Here is a 9619-nt window from a genome sequence, read left to right on the forward strand (position 1 = left end):
ATGAATTTTATGTTTCAAAAAGTTTTTATGCATCTAGAAAGATATGCACACAATGCAAACCGCAAATTCTGTTCTAGAGACTCCATTTCATAAGAGAACATAGAATGTCCATGCAAACAACACTCTTCACCAAGCTAGCTCAGCTCTGCAATCTTTAAATTTGAACTCTTTTTATTCAGAAGCATGATTAAAATTGGAACCAGACAAAGACTCTGTTTACTGAAATAATCTTGACTAAGAGCGCAATAAATTAAAATAAGGAAATTAGTATTGTTTCGACCAGTCAGTGATGAAGATAAAGGGCTCGAAATTTCATTCCTTCTCAGCTCCATATCCACTTACAGATCTAGTATATTGAAAAATACCTTTTCTATCTCGCTCCAACATCTATCACTTATACCATTTTATTTTCTTTATAAAAATACAATAACTCCCTCCCACCGTCCTGTTCATTCTAAGTGGACACAGCATGTCCTGCTACATCCCCACAGAGTCACAGACCAAAACATCCCATGATAGTTCCATAAACTACAGGACATACTTATCACTAGCTATCAATACATGCAGCGGCTACCCTCAAGTTTACGGACCCTAGTCAAAATTGGTTTATAAGGCCCTAATTGGAATATAATCCTCACCCTCTACGAATTTATAAAAAGATGATTCGGTAATTTCAGGATCCTAAATTTTTGGAGGGCCTAAACTCAAGTCTTGTTCAACTATAATCAAGTTCAACCCTGAATACATGTAAAGAAAAGAAAGAACTGATATTATCAGTATATGCAGTAAATTTAAGTAGTATATGACTTCAAACAAAATGAAGAGTGCATAACAAGAAGAAAGAAAGGCAGTGCAAGACTGAAATAATTGAGATAAAATGTGTTCAGGGCACTACATCTTTATACGGTTTTCATCATTAACCTTGCCTCCCACTAACTCATTCCCTCTACCTGCAATTTTTCTAGATAAGGACTTCCCTCCATTCCGAATATTTTTATATATCTTCGACTTGATACATTTTAAACTCTACTGAACAGCAAAAGGTTTTGAATTACTATGATTTTTCATATTAACATTATTGGAGGGAAAAGAAAGATGAGTAAAATTACTCGAAAATAATAGAGATTGGAGGGAAATTTTGAGAAAAAATCAAGTGCAATATTATTATGATGAGAATATTTAAGAAGAAACCAGGGGAAGTGAGAATGAGACATTCTCTCTTTGAGGGGCGGTTTGATTTAATAACAGCCTGACATTTTAAATTATTAATATCATTAAATAAACTCTCAAGCCTCAAAACCGAAGTAGAACATAAAACCAATCTCCCGCAACTACATATTTTTTAAGCATTTATGACCTAACTACATATTTTTTAAGCATTTATGACCTTCATAGTAATCTCCACATAACAATCTCAACCGTGTATAGTGTATATCAACATTAAGAAGAAAGAACAAATCATAATAACTTAAGAAAGAAAGGAGTTCGACAAAGGCTCTGTATCGGGATGTAATTCCAGGGGACGGAGCAAGTTCTTGGGTCAGGCCAAAACAGAATACAGTCAAGGTAACGGTCGATGCTGCATTATTTGCTGAAACTTCGAAATATGGTGTTGGTGTAATAGCAAGGGATGATGAAGGCCAGGTTGTGCAAGGGAGGACAGAAGTGTTCGAGGGAGTGGTTAGACCGGAGTTTGCAGAAGCTGTAGCAGTAAAAGAAGCATTAAGTTGGATTAAATCTTACGGATGGAGGGAGGTGGTTCTGGAATCAGACTGCTTGGCAGTGGTGCAAGCTATCCGCAGTAAGCTTACTCTACGGTCTCCTTTTGGTCGTATCATTATGGAGTGTCGTAGAATGCTAGTAGAGTTAAACATTGAATTGTTTTTTATTACACGATCTGCCAACATGGCCGCTCACTGGTTAGCGAGAGAGTCATTGTTATGTCCAGGTCGTAGCTTTGACAGGAGGTCTGTTCCTGTCGGTTTGGAGTCTCACTTGTTAGCAGATTTATTTGAGTAATACAATCTTTTTCCGTCAAAAAAAAAAAAAAAAAAAAAAGAAAGAAATTATACCTTTGTGCGTTAGAAGGTTTTTAAGCTGATGTAATATATATGGAGAAAATCACAGTAAGTTGAGAAAGAGATTATACTTTGTGTGTTAAAAGGTTTTCAAGCTGATATAATATATATGTAAGTTTTTAGGTTTGATTTAGTTACGTAACTAAATAAAGATTATTATCTTAAACTAACAATATTGATCATATTACGAAAGATAAGTATTAGATTTTGAGAGATTATACTTTGTGTGTTAAAAGGTTTTTAAGCCGATATAATATATATGTAAGTTTTTAGGTTTGATTTAGTTACGTAACTAAATAAAGATTATTACCTTAAACTAACAATATTGATCATATTACGAAAGATAAGTATTAGATTTTAAATAGTACAGTTTCTAAAAGAGTTTTGTTAGATGCACTCTTATAACTGTTTTGAACAAAAACATGTCAAAACACAAGACCCACATCATTCACAATCAAAATTTATTTTTTATTATTTCATATTTTATATAATTTATATATTAATTGTATTAGCTTGTTGTAATTTCTCTCTTTCTCTCTTTCTATTTTTCTTTATGGTTTTCAATTTATATAGATGAATAATAATATACAATATATATATATATATATATATATATATATATATTGTATATATAATTAAATAAATGAAAATACATCAAATATTAGACAGACAAATTAATATAAAACATATAAAATACATAAATAGACGGAGAACACAAATACTTGTATAACAAGTTGATTAATTTGTGATTTTATTTTGAACGGTCATTTTTTTTACCTTTTGTGATAATTATATTTTTTTATTTATTACGCTAAATTCAAATATGTGTACTCATTTATTTTTTTTATTTAACATCTTCTCTTCTACATAGTTTGGTTATGTATTTTTTTTTAATATTTGAAATTTTTGAATTTTTTTAGTTATTATTTTTGAATGTATCTTAATTACTTTTGTAATAATTTTAATTTTCATATTTATTATATAATAAAATATAAAATTTACATGTACAAATATTTTATTTAAATTATTTATGTTCGGTATTTATTTCAATATTAATATATACATTTTGTATGTTAAATATTTCTTACTATGTTCTGTAAATTCTCTAGAAAGATTTAAATTTTATTATTTCAAATATACTATATTATTATATTTGTCCATAAATCTTAGCACTAGTAATAATCTATTTGTAATATATGTGTTTCACTAAATGTGTGGTTATTTATGTAATGCTTTGCTAGATTTTAGGAAAGTTAAGTACTGGTTCCATCTTAATTACAATTTATAACGATACGGTCTATTTTATTTTATATTATGGCCTATATATAATTTTTATTTTTATTTCAATACTTTCGGCAACCCAACCAAACACAATATTAAAAATCAAGCTAATTAATATAAGATTATTAATTTATTTAATTAACATCTAGATAACTACTTTTAAGTCAAGGATTGCTCACTTTTTACATTTTAATATTCAAGCTGATTCAGTTTTATTTAATTTTAAATTATTTCAACTTACCTACAAGTCAAATTGTATAAGAATTTTATTTAACTTTGAGTGATATGAACTTCCCCGAAATTTACCTATTTATGAACACAAGACAAATGTTGAATCGAGAGCCTGATAGTACTTAACAAATGATTATGACTTTAGATGGATGAAGAAAAAAGGATAAGCTTTAAACTTTAGTTGCAAATGGTGTGGGTAGATAGCTTGTCAATATCCATGAGAATATAGGTAATTTGACGAGACTAATCTCAGGTAATTATCGTATCCAAAAGCTTTGTGTTGATTAGGTGCTATCTTTTGACGTGAACCAGAGAAGAGTATATACTTTGATTGATTGCATGCAAGTGGATTTTCCCTTTTCTTTTTTACTTTCTTTGTTAAATTAGTTTTCATAAACACTTCAATGTGCATCACTTCTTTCTAGTGCTGCCATACTTTAGTAGTATCAAATTCTTGGTATCCGATAATTTATGATTTTCTTGAAACTGGGTGTGAGAGATGAAATCTGTATTACAAGGATCCTCAAGATTGAGAATAAGAGTATGGTTAGATATTTTGCAAGATCATTGTGTAAATCCAGAGTAAAATTCTGGATTTCTGGTGGTTAACTTGTTCAAATATATGCATTATAGTTCTGATGACCAACAAGTTGCTTTCGGATCAAAAAATTCATATGTTCAATCAAGATAAATACATTTCAGTCTTATCAGTATTAAATCAAGAAAGCATCTTGCAAAGTCAATCATTAATGGCATAATTCTGGAAGTTAAGCCCCTGATGTCAAATACACACAACAGAATGTCTCCTAATTATGTACAATCATATACAGATTGACTATATATGCCTGCAGGTTTATGGTTAACTTGTCATGTCCTTGCAAATACCGAGCAACTGGAAAGATGTAACGTTAACACAGAGAAGTGGTCGACATTGATGGAGGCAAAATTAACTGGGAAAAAGTGAACCAAAGTAGACTACACCCCAAGGAAGCAAGGAACCTATCAAAGAAAAATGACAGGCCTGTTTGGAAACTTGAATTTCATTTGAAATTCTGGATTTGATGAAATGACATGTTTGGATACCGGAAAAAAAAGTTGGATTTGAATCTCATTTCAAATTCAGGACATTCAAATACTTCTATAAAGTTGAAAATTGAAAATTTGAAATGACAACTCAAATAATGTCATTTGAAATCCAACATTTAAAATGAATTATATGTTCCTAAACGCAATCTTAGGTGCATTGAGCCCTCTGGGGGAGCTCGTGGCCTGTTGCAAAAGTATCGCTGTCCTTGGCCTGAAGAACAGCATCAACGGCTTCCTTTACCGTTCAAATTTCAGTAATACCCCTCCCTGTTTGAGGATCAAACATATGTACATTCAGTATCTTGCCTTTAAATTCAAGTCTCATAATTCTGAAACTAACGTTGGACTTGCTGTAAACTCAGCTAATATGGCTACACTCCATTGAATACTTCATAAACTCTGCAAGTCTCCATTGTCATTGCCTTTGCATGTATGTGGTCGCCTCCCTGTGTCCAAACTCCTCAAACATCGGCGCACTTTAATATAACAATTCACAATTCCACTTCAGAATCATATTTTTTGAAACTGACATAAAAATATGGGCGCCCTTTAACTACAAACAGGCACATATGCACCAGTTTATTTATTTTCAGGGGTCAAAAGTACCTCAACGAGTAGATTTTCGGTGTTAATTTAAAAACAACATGATCATTTAAATATGAGGTAATTGCATATCGCACCCCCTAAGTATCGTTCAAAAACGATAGAGTACCATACTTTAAAAAACTCAACTCGCACTCCTTATCTTTACTTCTCAAAACCGAGATGCACCCTTGCCGTTAACTTCCGTTAACTTAGTGCACTCCGTTAAGTCACTGTATATATAATTGCAATTCGGACCCCCTAACTTACGTTCAAAAACGATATTGTACCCGTATTTTTGGAAACTCAAATCGCACCACCTATCTTTACATTTCAAAAACGATACGCACCCCCTCCGTTGAATTCCGTTACCTTCCGTTAAAATACTTCTCCGTCTCAATTTAACAATTAGTCAATTTGACTTCTCAAAAAGCTAAATTGAGACGGAGAAGTATTTTAACGGAAAGTAACGGAATTCAACGGAGGGGGTGCGTATCGTTCCTGAGATGTAAAAATAGGTGGTGCGATTCGAGTTTTCAGAAATATGGGTACAATATCATTTTTGAACATAAGTTAAGGGGTCCGAATTGCAATTATATATTGTTGTGCCATAAAATCTCCCTGGGCCTATTTTACAGCCCATCATATTATTTGGGCTTCACTTGGGCTTATTGGAATCATTTGGTTAAGAATAATGGGCTTCACCATGGCTGGGTGGATCATTGAAGGTGTACAAGAAGGTGTATGGACTCACACTGGAAATATAGTGAAGGCTGCCATCAGAATGGGGTTGCACCTGAAGGCGCTTTAGGGGTTACCACTGCTAGGGGTTACCGCTAAGTGCATCCTGGCTTGCAGTTACGGGGCTGTAGTTAGGGGATGCCGCTGGCAGGGCTTCCGCCGCCTGGGCAGAATGGCAGGCAGACTTCAAACAGGACTCTTCTTCCTTGTTTCTAGGAGGACGAAGTGGAGACATATTGGGAGTGTATCAGCTATTATTTATCTACGAATTAAGAGATAAATACGTGCATTATGGAGATAATTACAATCGGGGAAGATAATTCAAGAATATTCGGATAATTGTGCAAGATGAAGGCTTCAAGTGACCTACTTGGAGTGGGATACCGCTGGATAACTACTGAAAGAAGGCTGTTTTATCCTAAACTAGAGGGGATAAGAGCTTATCTCTTCAGAGTCCTAAATCAAGAACTACATGGGCTTGATCCCTATAAATATAGGGTATGTAGGCACCTTGCAGAGGGAGGAGAATCATATTCACGAGCTCTACACTCTAAAGAGAGGCACGTGTAACCTTTGTGACAGATATTTCCGGGCAATTGCAGGACGGAATTCCATAATTCCGGCCTCGTTGTTTGGGTCTTTGCAAGCTCAGCCCTTAAACACACTTGTTTCTCATTTGTTTCGTTAGTTTATGTCAACGGTAGCCCCTAAGAGCTAGCCGTGATCTTCGTAGTTATAACAGATATCCCTATAATTGTGATATACGGTTCTGGGGGTGTTGTATCAATTCCTCTCACAACACTTTTTGGCGCTAGAAGGAGGGGATTACTGATCTTAGAGAGGAGAGATGTCAGAAATTCCCGAAAATACTGAAAACCCCAAGACGCCGGAAGGCGCTACGCAGGATGAAAGTGATCTTCCAAGCGGAGAACTGACCCGCGAGGAGATGAAGGCAAAAATGAAGAGAATGAGTAGGAGGATTGCCTCCTTGAAAAGAAAGTCAGCAAGGTCGAAAAAGGCTAGCAAGGTGACTCCCACCAAGCTAGATTTCGGTGCAGGAGACGGCAGGAAAGAAGGTGGCAACCCTGAGAAAGAAGCTAACCCCGAAATGGATGATAGAGAGCACTCACAGGCCGCTAGTGTGTTCGACCGCCTTGGGAGGAAACTGACCGAGCAAGACTTGCGGCACAGGCTTGGCAGCAAGGCCCCTAACGGGGATGGACCTGAAGGCTCGCAGCATAGGGCTCCTCCCAGTCAACGACTGGAAAAGCCCGTGTCTGAAGCTCGATCAAAGGACAAAAACCAAGGGCCGTCGAAAGTTATCTCCATTCATGACGATGAGGAAAGCTCAGGGTCGCACAATGATAATGGAGTAAGCAAAAAGAAAGATCAGCCCCTGGACGATGACTATGAGGTTGCACTTGATGATGGGGATGATAAATGTAAGATGGAAGAGCTGCTGGAAGCCCTAAAGAAAGTGAAAGCCGATAAGAAGTCGAAAGCCGAGCTTACCGTAAAGTCACCCTTCACTAAGAGGGTTAGGGAGTCACCCCTACCTCGTATCTATAGGGGGGTTGGCGACCTGCGATTTAACGGAACCACGGATCCCGTGGAGTATCTTAGCCGGTTTGACACCGAGATGGAGGTCTACCAGATTCCGGACCTCACAAAATGTCGCTTGTTGGCTGCAACCCTCAGGGATGACGCTCATCACTGGTTCAAGAGGCTTCCCGCTGATTCCATCAGCTCTTGGAGGAAAATGTGCGAACTGTTTGTGGGACAATTCAGGGCTTCCGTCACTTACGCCCCACCTGCCAACACCCTGGCTAATATTAAGCAAAAGGAACATGAGACATTGAGGGAATATTTCAAGCGCTTCAACGCAGAGGTACCCCGGGTTAGGCCAACTTCAAAGGAAACCCTGAAGAATTTCTTGATAGCGGGGGTAAGGCCTGGAACAGACTTTTGGAAGGAGTTGCAAGGGCGGGAGCCTGAAACCCTAGCTGACTTCTTTGCTAGGGCTGAACCCCATAAAGTAATCGAGGAATCCCTGGCTAAGTTGAAGAAGGAGTCAAAGTCTGAAAGCCGTAGCAGCTGGAAAAACAAGAGGGATAGGTCTTACAGCCCAGATAGGAGGAACACCTACAAGAGGAATCCCTACGTAAGGCCTGCTAGCGAAAAATCCTCGAGCCGAGACGGCAAGACTTCACCCATTACCGTGAACACAACCAGCACGCAGGGCTTCGATAAGTCAAGGTTGACAATGAGAAAGGCAAGAGAAGCGAGGTACCACGAATACACGCCACTAACGGCTTCTATAGATCACATTTTTGAGGTCGGAGACAAGGCGAGACTCTTCCGGAAGCCCTTTCGAAGTGGACCCCCTGGAAAGAAAGACCAGGGAAAATATTGTGCTTTCCACGATTTGAACGGGCATGACACGGCGGAATGTATTCATCTTAAAGACCACATAGAGGATCTTATCAGAACAGGATACCTGACGGAGTTCGTAGCCCAAGAGGCTAAGAAATATAAGGAAAAGAAAGCTGAAAGGACAAATAACCAGGAAGCCAACCGTAACACCCGTGCTGGTAGTGTACGAATGATCATCGGAGGGCCCTTCGTGGGAGGCCAGGGACGCAGTGCTATGAAGAGATATATACGGGAAGCCCGAGGGCCGCCCTTAACCAATGTGTGCCATCTGTCTGAAAGGCCTCCCAAAATGTTCAAAGGGGAGACTATGGACATTACCTTCACTGAGGGGGATGCACGCGCGGTACACCATCCTCATAGCGATGCCCTGGTGGTAACAGCCGTGATCGGAAATGTCAATGTGCACAGGCTTCTCGTCGATAACGGAAGCTCTGTCAATATCTTGGCCTACAGTGCGTACCAAAGAATGAAAATGGCGGATAAGGATATGATGGCTTGCTATAATGAGTTGTATGGTTTTACGGGGAATGCTGTCCAGATTGTTGGAAGGGTAAGACTCCCGATCACCCTCGGAGTGGAACCCCGGGCTGTCACTCAGGTTGCAGAATTCATGGTAGTCAACGAAGACATCTCCTATAACGGGATCCTGGGCAGACCTATCTTAAGGGACATGCGGATTGTAACCTCGATATACCACCTATCCATGAAGTTCCCAACCCCCAATGGGGTAGGATGTGTACGAGGATGTCAGGCTGACTCCCGGGAATGTTATAGTAATGCTTTGAGGTCCGCAGTAAAAGCCTGTAAAGAAGCCCAACAGATGGATGAAGACATCCCGGAGAGCTGTTACAAGCAGGTGGATATTGAAGAGGAACCTGAAACCAAGGCTCAGGGAAAGGTTTTAATAAAGTTTGTGAAAGCAACCTGCAACATGGTGATTATCGTGCAACATCCGGGGGAAGACCCTTATCTAGAAGCCTCGCATGCCGTGCATGAAGGGCTTACATCCACGGATACACTCCCGGTGAAAAACATTGATACAGCTGAAACCCTGGTTGAAGGGATTGTGGAAGATGTTACTGACAGTGACTTTGAAGGGGATGGTCAAAAGCAGCCCCAAAATAAAAAGCAAGAAAATGAGTGCGAGGCACCTTGTGACTTCAATAGTGCTATGGTAACCTACCAAC

Source organism: Daucus carota, chromosome 3, assembly GCF_001625215.2.
Source record: "Daucus carota subsp. sativus chromosome 3, DH1 v3.0, whole genome shotgun sequence".
Lineage (NCBI taxonomy): Eukaryota > Viridiplantae > Streptophyta > Magnoliopsida > Apiales > Apiaceae > Daucus > Daucus carota.